Source organism: Chiloscyllium plagiosum, chromosome 2 (assembly GCF_004010195.1).
Source record: "Chiloscyllium plagiosum isolate BGI_BamShark_2017 chromosome 2, ASM401019v2, whole genome shotgun sequence".
In the NCBI taxonomy this organism is placed as follows: domain Eukaryota; kingdom Metazoa; phylum Chordata; class Chondrichthyes; order Orectolobiformes; family Hemiscylliidae; genus Chiloscyllium; species Chiloscyllium plagiosum.
Window position 1 is genome coordinate 21,113,242 of NC_057711.1, and position 9,000 is coordinate 21,122,241.

Below are 9,000 nucleotides of genomic sequence, written 5' to 3' on the forward strand. Positions count from 1 at the left end.
TTTTGGAGCTATAGGTTTAATTCCACCATAGCACATGGTGAAGTTTGGAATCAATGATAATTTGGAATTAGAAGTTTGTCTAATGTAGCACCTCACATTTATCTAAATTAAACCCCATCTGCCACTCCTCAGTCTATTGGCCCATTTGGTCAAAGTCCCATTGTGCTCTGAGATAACCTTCTTTGCTGTCCACTACGCCACCAATTTTGATGTCATCTGCAAACTTACTCACCATATCTCTTACATTCACATTCAAGTCACTTATATAAATGACAAAAAGTAGTGGAGCCAGCACCAACCTTTGTGGCACACCACTGGTCACAGGCCTCCAATCTGAAAGTCAACTCTCCACCTTTGAGCCAATCTGTAAGTTGCAGAATTGAGAGTCAACGTGAACAAGATCAGCTAAGTGGACTCTTTTAGTGCTGTGAAATTCTCTATTGCGAAATACTTTTGTTAAAATAATAAAATTAAAAAGCTAAGATTTCATAAGACCATATTACGCAACTTAATTTCTCATCCATAATGTGTTTTAAAATGTCCATTTTAGGCTCTTGAACTGGTCCTTGTTCACTTCAATAGGGTTTTTTTTTCATGTGACCATGGAACATGGGCTAGTATGGTAATACATTTGTAAAAGTTTGCATATTTGCTTTTGCTGATGTGGAGAGTGGAACATTCAGGTTCTTTGCATCCAATTATAGAACTCCACAGGGAGGGAGTACAGAAGCCTGGATAGGTACCTCAGTTTAATTCAAATCAATCTCAGCACAGCATTCAAATCTGAACCTGAAGTAAAAAATGGTTCTTCCCCCAAGTCCAAGAGCTCTTAAACCTGATCTTGTGTAATCATCTCGTTCATTGGGAAGGAGAAAAAGAGAGAGGATTTACAAATATTTTAATGCTTGGAGCAATTTTACAGGTGGTGACATTGTGAATAATTTCTTTCAAATTTCTAAAAGTTTTGTTTCCTAAAGGAAGCAATGAAACCCTTGCAGGATCCTTGCATCTCTCCCATTTGACATTACAATCAAAGAAGACTATCAATCCAAAAGGTCCCCACTGGTACGAGTCTCTCACAGAAAAGATGGAAGTTTGAGTCTCACAAAATAGTAAATCTATTTATTAGGGTGAAAGCTTTAGCTGTGAAAGCGGCAAAAAATTGGACGAAGGGAATGCATTTTCAGGTTGCCAATCAAGTTGTGTGGGCCAAATGGTTTCTTTCATGTTTTAAAACATGGTGATTCCATGTAGCATACACTGTCAATGAAGGACATTGAAAAGGAATACTTGCACATGGTTTGTAATGGTTTTCTTAGACTCCTCTCATCTCTTCAAGTATGTCCCTTTGATCAATAATGCTGTTCCATGAATACAATCTGAAATGAAGAACAGGTGAATTAGCTAATCATAATGGAGATGTCACTTATAGTTACTGTTTTAGCACAAAAACAGATACATAATTAGGCAAGATGGCAATTTGAATCAAATGCAGCATTCGTCGAGATGATTCTAACCTGATCCTACTCTTTACTCTTCCTTACTGATGGTTCTTCATCAACTCTTCACTCACTTTTGGTTTAGAAATCCATCTGTTTCATCCTTGAGTATATGCAATGACTCAGGCTCCATTGTTCCTGTGGCACAAAGTGTCAAAGATTCATGACGTTCTGAGAGACAAATTTCCTTCTCGATCTGTCTGAAATGGGTGACTCCCTATTCTGAATCTACTTGTAGATAAATGGAAGAGAAATATTCTCTCAATAATGACCTTGTCAAGGCTTCTCAAGATCTGACACATTTCAATTTGATCATCTCTAACACTTGTATTCTCCATTGAGAAAGGTTCCATCCATCATCCACCCCACCCAGATGGTGAATGGCAGAATTAAAGTTTCAAACATGGTGAACTCAACCCCAACCCCCCTCCACGACACTGATTCTTTCCAATGACGTTGGACAGTCCTCAAGCTGTTCATTGCTCTCCAGATGCCACTCCAATATTTAAATATTTAAAATATTACATCCAATGATTAGATTAAATTTTGCATTATTTACAAGACAAAAATATTTGTAAATGAACGGCGCAGGCAATGTTGGCCAAATCACAGAATGGGATAATGCAGTTCATATCAAAAGTACTGTTGTTTCAGATTCACTTGACAACATCTTGATAAGCAATATATATAACTTTAAGACTATTCTCCCTCCTCTCCTCTCCTCACTCCTTCACCCTGCTAAAATCAAACTTAGCCAAAAATATTTGGATGTCTTCTGTGCTCTTTTAATGGGAAAATGAGCGAGTTAGCGACGTAAACTGGAGATAACAGAACTAAAGAACTAAATATCACATTGACAAGATAAGTGCATTTGAACAGATGCTTCTCATTGTCACATATTCTCAAGCTTCCTGCCATCAAGGGGCCAAGTTCTGGGTTCAAGAGTTTCAGTATTTGCTGTAACTATGGTGATGCATGTTAATTACTGACAGTAGAAAAGGACAGCACAAGGAGAGAATTTTGAGGTCCAATAAGTCATAAGCAGTGAAAGAGAAAAGAAGCCAGTCAAAACCAGGTGGTTAAGTTGACCTAATTACAAATGCGTTTATGTATTGCTGATTCTGATTCATTACTATGAGCAAGAAAATTGAGGTAATAAATGATAATGCTATGATGAAAAATGCAAGGATCTTGAAATCAATTATACTTAAAATAATTTTTGGTCTTGGCTGCACGTTTAATGCAATTAGTGTGCTTCTTAGAGAATGTTCACTGGAAGACACCAATGTGTCCTCATTTGGAATCTTCTTTCCAATTCTAAAAATGGCAGAAATGAGGTATTTCCGGTTACCTGGATAAATTCGAGAAGCTAAGGCTGCTCACCTTGGCAAAGAAAAGAAATGAGGAGATTCGATAGTAGTGTTCAAAATCATGTGAGGTTTATGTAGTTATAATGGGCGACATCTTAGACTGTAGTCTTGGATTTGGCTATTTCTGAAATTGGGTCATTCTGGATTGATGTGCACAGATCTGGAGTGTCTCCAGCCTGATCCTTTCAACTGTCCATGCTCTTTCCTCCTTGATGTCCAATTTTAATCAGCCCTTCAAGCCTTTCAATCTTTCAGGCTTGATCTGCAGCACTCTTTTTGTTCACAACTCCCTTTGGATATTTCAAGATCTGTCCTCTTAGACACTACTTTGCATACTTTTCAATACTCTTCATTCATTTAATGCCCACTTCGGTTGCTTCCACAAAATAATTTTAATCATTTTAGGGAAGTGAATCTATTTATTCATTGAATCATGCCAGCTCATAACAGATTTGTACAGTACTATCCCTTTAACCATTTTAGTAAAAGAGATGCTTACATTGATTTTGTTGTCAACAGGATTGGTTGTATGTTAACACCGTGTGAAGATTTTTTAATGTGGTCCATATAGAGTCTGTATGGTTTCTAAAGAAAGCAGTCTGATGTTTTTTGGGAAGAATAAACAAGTTTTTTAAAAAAGGTCCTCATACCATCTACTAAGTCCACTTCAACTAAATAAATAAACACACAAAGGAGCTCTTGAAATCGGTTCATATAAAACAACAAGTGGAGTTTATTAAACCTTTGCTTGTAAATTATCCTGGGAGAAACACTTACCTCATACACACTCTTTTGGAGACAAATCTTCTCTGGTTCCCCAGAGACCACTCCATTCCATAACCTTAATGTTGCTGGCATTAGAATATTGCTATTATTGAACAAAATAATGGACCTGCTTTTTTGACTGCGAATTACTGAGACAACAATTCAGTTGAGGGTTTTTTTTTCAAATATCAATATCACAAAAATAATTTAGAAAGAAGCAGAAGAGTTAAAGATACCATCTGCTGAGCCAGATCAAATATTTGGAATTGAAGGAAGGAAGGTCATAGTAGTATTTAAGGAAACAACCAAAAATTATTTGCTTTGAAACACCATGTCACATATCAAATATAATATTGCTAGAGATCTCTAGGGGGAAATATGATTTATAGATTCCTAGTAAAAAAATGCAAGAAGGTATTTCATTTTCGAGTCTGTTATTTTTGAAAGATTTCATAACCCTCTCGCCGTGGTAATGCTAAAAAAAAGCTATGATATTCAGAAAAAAAGTGAGAATGGAAGTTAAATAATATTGATTTTCTTTTTCCTTTGAAAATTGTTAAGGTAAAGCAGTGTTATTTTATATGTTCGGTGATTACTTCAAGAATAGTCAATGTTAGGCAAGTGCCCATTTGGGATGATTACTTCAAAGAAGCATTCTCTGATGAACTTACACAGGTTGACCATCACATATTGATCTACATACCATTCTATCCAGTCAATCATAAATAAAGCACATTTACAGCAATGTTTAAACCCCCGCCTTACTTAGCTCAGTTAGGCGGAAGGCTGGTTTGTGATATGAAGTGATGCCAACAGCATGGGTTCAGTTCTCACACCAGCTGAGGTTACTGCGTAGGACTCATCTCAACCTCTCCCCTTGCTTGATGCATAGTGACTCTCTCTTGGAGAATGTCAACTTTACCATTCCAATACCATGTGAAGCAATATTTGTAAAGCGCAAGATTTACTTTATTGCCTTCACAACAAAGGAAGGCAGAAATAATGATTTTTTTTCCCCATTCATTTGTTCATAAATATTACATTTCAAAAACTAACGGATGTGTTTCATCGAGATTTGTTATGGTTCAAGGAAGAAATCATTAACTTACATCAAAGGTGAAGATTGCAAGAATTTTTTAAATGTTTTATTAACATGGGATTAAGGGCAAAATGGCTAATTTTGGAAATATTATGGGTTGTTTAATTCAGAATTTGTTGATTATCTTCCAATCTTGTGGATTGTCTCAGCTATAGTTGCGGCATTCATCACATCTGCCAAAATATGTGCAGAGTTTTCATGGTAGGCTGTTGTATGTGGATTGACATGAAGCTTCTTCATCAAGATGGAAGCACTTAATAAAATAATCATTTATTTCAGCTTAGTAGTTACAAGGTATCATTCAGGCAGAGTAAAGGAAGAACTGGATGGTTATAATAACATTTAGTTATGGGGAAATGCAGGCAAATGGAGTTGAGGATTATCAGATCAGCTATGATCTCATTAAATGTCAGGGCTGAATTGATGGGCTGAATGGCCAATTTCTGCTCCTACATTTTATGACAGGACAGAGTTATACAGAATGCCCTCTTCATTTGTTTCAATAGTTGTATGATGATAAAAAAATGAACAGCTTTTGATTCATTTTGTTGCCAGCATATATGAGACATACCTAGAAATTCTGTTCCTTAGATGTTAAAAAAGGTCTAACACTAGTGCAGGATGATACAAAATAAGCTGCAAATAAGCAGCAGTGATTCCTAGCTACCTTATTATAATAATCCAGCTGGGTTCTGAACCCATGTTAGTTCTGATTTTGGCATCTTTCCAAGAAAGGGTTAGAGGAAAATCAATAATGTCAAAAGATTGTGAAAACGTGTTAGCCAATGTAGCCAGAATTTTCTGACAGCACAAACTAATTTTAAAATGATTTCACATGTTTTTGAAACATATTTGAGCCTTTCCATACATGACCAGTGGCTGGTACAACTCATCTGGATGGCAAAGATGCAGGCTATAGGGTAGGAGGGGAGCTTTGAAGAAATGATGCTCCGATTTACTTGTGGAACAAATGCACTCCCGATTAGTTCCGGAAAGCTAACATTAAAAAGGCCACATTCCTTAAAAACACTGTGTGCCATTTCTTATTCTTCCTTCAGTTGTTCGTGAGATATCATATCAATGTTTTATTTTGAAAACCAACCTCATCTACTACATTTGTTTTATTCACATAAAATATGGAACAGAGGAGCAGACGTAGGCAAAATGATGGAGCAGTAGAAAGCTGTTGGGCTTGCTGTACTATTTTGCCAGTTTTATTGCCTCCCAGCACATTCCCAAAACTGGTAAGGTTTAACCAGGTATAAAAAGCATGTATGCAGGAGGTTAGAATGCATGCAAGAGGTTAGCATGCATGCAGGAGGGTTTAAGTTCAAGGTAGACCATGAAAGAATCAAAAATGAAGGATAACTCAGGAGATGTTAGAGATGCTGTGAATCATGATGGTAAGAAAGCTAGCATAATGGCGCTTTAAATGAATGCTCGTAGCATTCGTAACAAGGTTGATGAGTTAACACACAAATCATTGTGAACAAGTATGATTTGATAGGCATCACGGAAATATAGTTGCAGAATGGTCATGACTGGGAATTAATATCCAGGGGGTACCAGACTATTCGGAAGGATAGACAGGAATGCAAGGGAGGTGGTGCAGCTCTGATATTCAAGGACGACATCAGGGCTGTGCTGAGAGATATAGGTTAGATGGAGCATGAGGTCAAATCCATTTGGGTGGAAATTAGGAATTCCAAGAAGAAAAAGTCACTGATTGGCGTAGTCTACAGGCCACCAAGGAATAACATCACATTGGGGTGGGCAATAAACGAGGAAATAACTATTGTCTGCAAACATGGGACAGCTATTATCATGAGGGATTCTAATCTGCATGTAGATTGGTCGAACCAGCTCAGTCAGGATAGTTTTGAGAAATTCATTGAGTGTATCCATGATAGCTTTCTTGAACAGCATGTAATGGAACCGATGAGGGAGCAAACTATCCTAGATCTGGTCCTGTCTAATGAGACAGGAATAATTAATGACCTCATAGTCAGGGATCCTCTTGGAAGGACTGGTCACAGTGTGGTTGACTTTAAAATACAGCTGGATAGTGTGAAGGTAAAGTCCAATACTAGAGTCCTGTGCTTGAATAAGGGGGACTATGATAGAATGAGGGAGGACCTGGCTAAAGTAAACTGGAAACAGAGACTTTATGGTGCGACAGTTGACGAACAGTGGAGGACCTTCAAAGAAATTTTTTGAAGTGCTCATCAAAGGTATATTCCGGTGAGAAGGAAGGACTGTAAGAGGAGGAGTAATCTGCCATGGGTGTCTAAGGAAATAAGGCAGGCTGTCAAAGTGAAAGAGAAGGCATACAAAGTGGTCAAAAACAGCAGGAATCTCAAGGATTGGGAAAACTTTAAACATCAATAGAAAACCACAAAAAGAGTTATAAAGAAAAGTAAGATAGAGTATGAGAAAAAACTAGTGCAGGATATAAAGACAGACAGCAAAAGTTTCTGTAAATATATAAAATGAAGAAGAGTGGCTAAATTAAATGTTGGTCCTTTAGAGGATGAGAAGAGGCAGTTGGTTATGGGATATGATGAAATGACTGAGGCGTTGAACAGGTACTTTGCATCAGTCTTCACAATGGAGGAGACGAATAACATGCCAATAAGTGATGAAGAGACGAAGGTAGGTGAGGACCTGGAAATAATTATTATTACAGGAGAGTTAGTATTGGAGCTAAGGATAGATAAGTCTCCTGGCCCTGATGGAATGCATCTCAGGGTTCTAAAAGAGATGGCAGGAGAAATAGCTGGTGGACTGGTGGTAATTTTCCAAAATTCGCTGGATTCTGGGACAGTCCCAGCAGATTGGAAAATAGCAATTCTGACACCACTGTTTAAAAAGGGAAGTAGACAAAAGATGAGGTATTATAGACTAATGAGCTTAACTCTGGAGTGGGGAAGATGCTTGAGTCTGTTATCAAGGAAGAAGTAGAAGGGCATCTTGAAAGAAATTGTCCTATCGTACAGACGCAGCATGGGTTCATGAACGGCAGGTCATGCTTCACAAACCTTTTGGAATTCTTTGAAGACATTTCAAGCAAGATGTACAACGGGGACCCAGTCGATGTGGTATACCGAGATTTCCAAAAGGCCTTTGACAAGGTGCTGCACATGAGGCTGCTGTGTAAGATAAGGATGCGTGATTTTAGGGGTAGAGTATTAGTGTGGATCGAGGATTGGTTGACTGACAGTAAACAAAGAATGAGGATAAATGAGTGCTATTCTGGCTGGCAATCAGTGACTAGTGGTGTGCCTCAGGGATTGGGGTTGGGGCCACAATTATTTACGATTTATATAGAGTTGGGGACCAAGTGAACGGTGTCAAAATTTGCCAATGACACAAGGATGAGTGGCAGGGCAAAGTGTGCAGAGGACTGAAAACTTTGCAGAGTAACATAAATACATTGAGTGAGTGGGCAAAGGTCTGGCAGTTGGAATACAATGTTAGTAAATGTGAAGTTATATCTTTTGGTAGGAGTAACAGCAAAATAGAATTATCACTTGAATGGTAAAAAGTTGAAGCATGCTAAATTGCAGAGGGACTTGGATGTCCTTGTGCATGAATCGCAAAAGGTTGGTCTGCAGGTACAACAGGTAATTAGGAAGGCAAATGGAATTGTTACAGAGGTAATGTTACAGCTGTATAAGGTGTTGGTGAGGCCATACCTGGAATACTGTGTGCAGTTTTGGTTTCCTTACTTTAGAAAGGATGTACTGGCACTGGAGGGAGGACAGAGGAGGTTCACGAGGTTGATTCTGGACTTGAGGAGGTTGGCTTATGAGGAGAGGCTGAATAGATTGGGATTGTATTCATTGGGGAATTCAGGAAAATGAGGGGGAATCTTATAGAAACCTATAAAGTTATTGAGGGAATCGATAAAATGGAAGCAGATAGGATGTTTCTACTCGGAGGTAAAACTCAGACAAGATTAGAGGAAACAGGTTTAGAAGTGAACTGAGAAGGAACTTCTTCATCCAGAGGGTTGTATATCTATGGAATTCCTTGCCCAGGGAAGTAGTTGACCCTACTTCAGTGATCGCCTTTAAAGCTAAGGTAGATACTTTTTTGAAAAGTAAAAGAATTAAGGGAATTGGTGAAAATGCGGATAAGTGTAGCTGAGTCCACAAAAAGATTAGACATGATCTTAATGAGTGGCAGAGCAGGCTCAAAGGGCCAGACGGCCTACTCCTGCTCATAGTTCTTATGCTTTTATTAGTGGCATTGAAAGTAATATGTG

General features: G+C 38.1%; 1 protein-coding gene across 1 annotated transcript in view; it reads left to right on the top strand.

Annotated features, from left to right (window-relative positions):
- The window catches only part of LOC122557375 (teneurin-3), a 2,612,756-nt gene that overhangs the window by 152,191 nt on the left and 2,451,565 nt on the right, over positions 1 to 9,000 (top strand). The gene's annotated exons all lie outside the window — the stretch shown is intronic.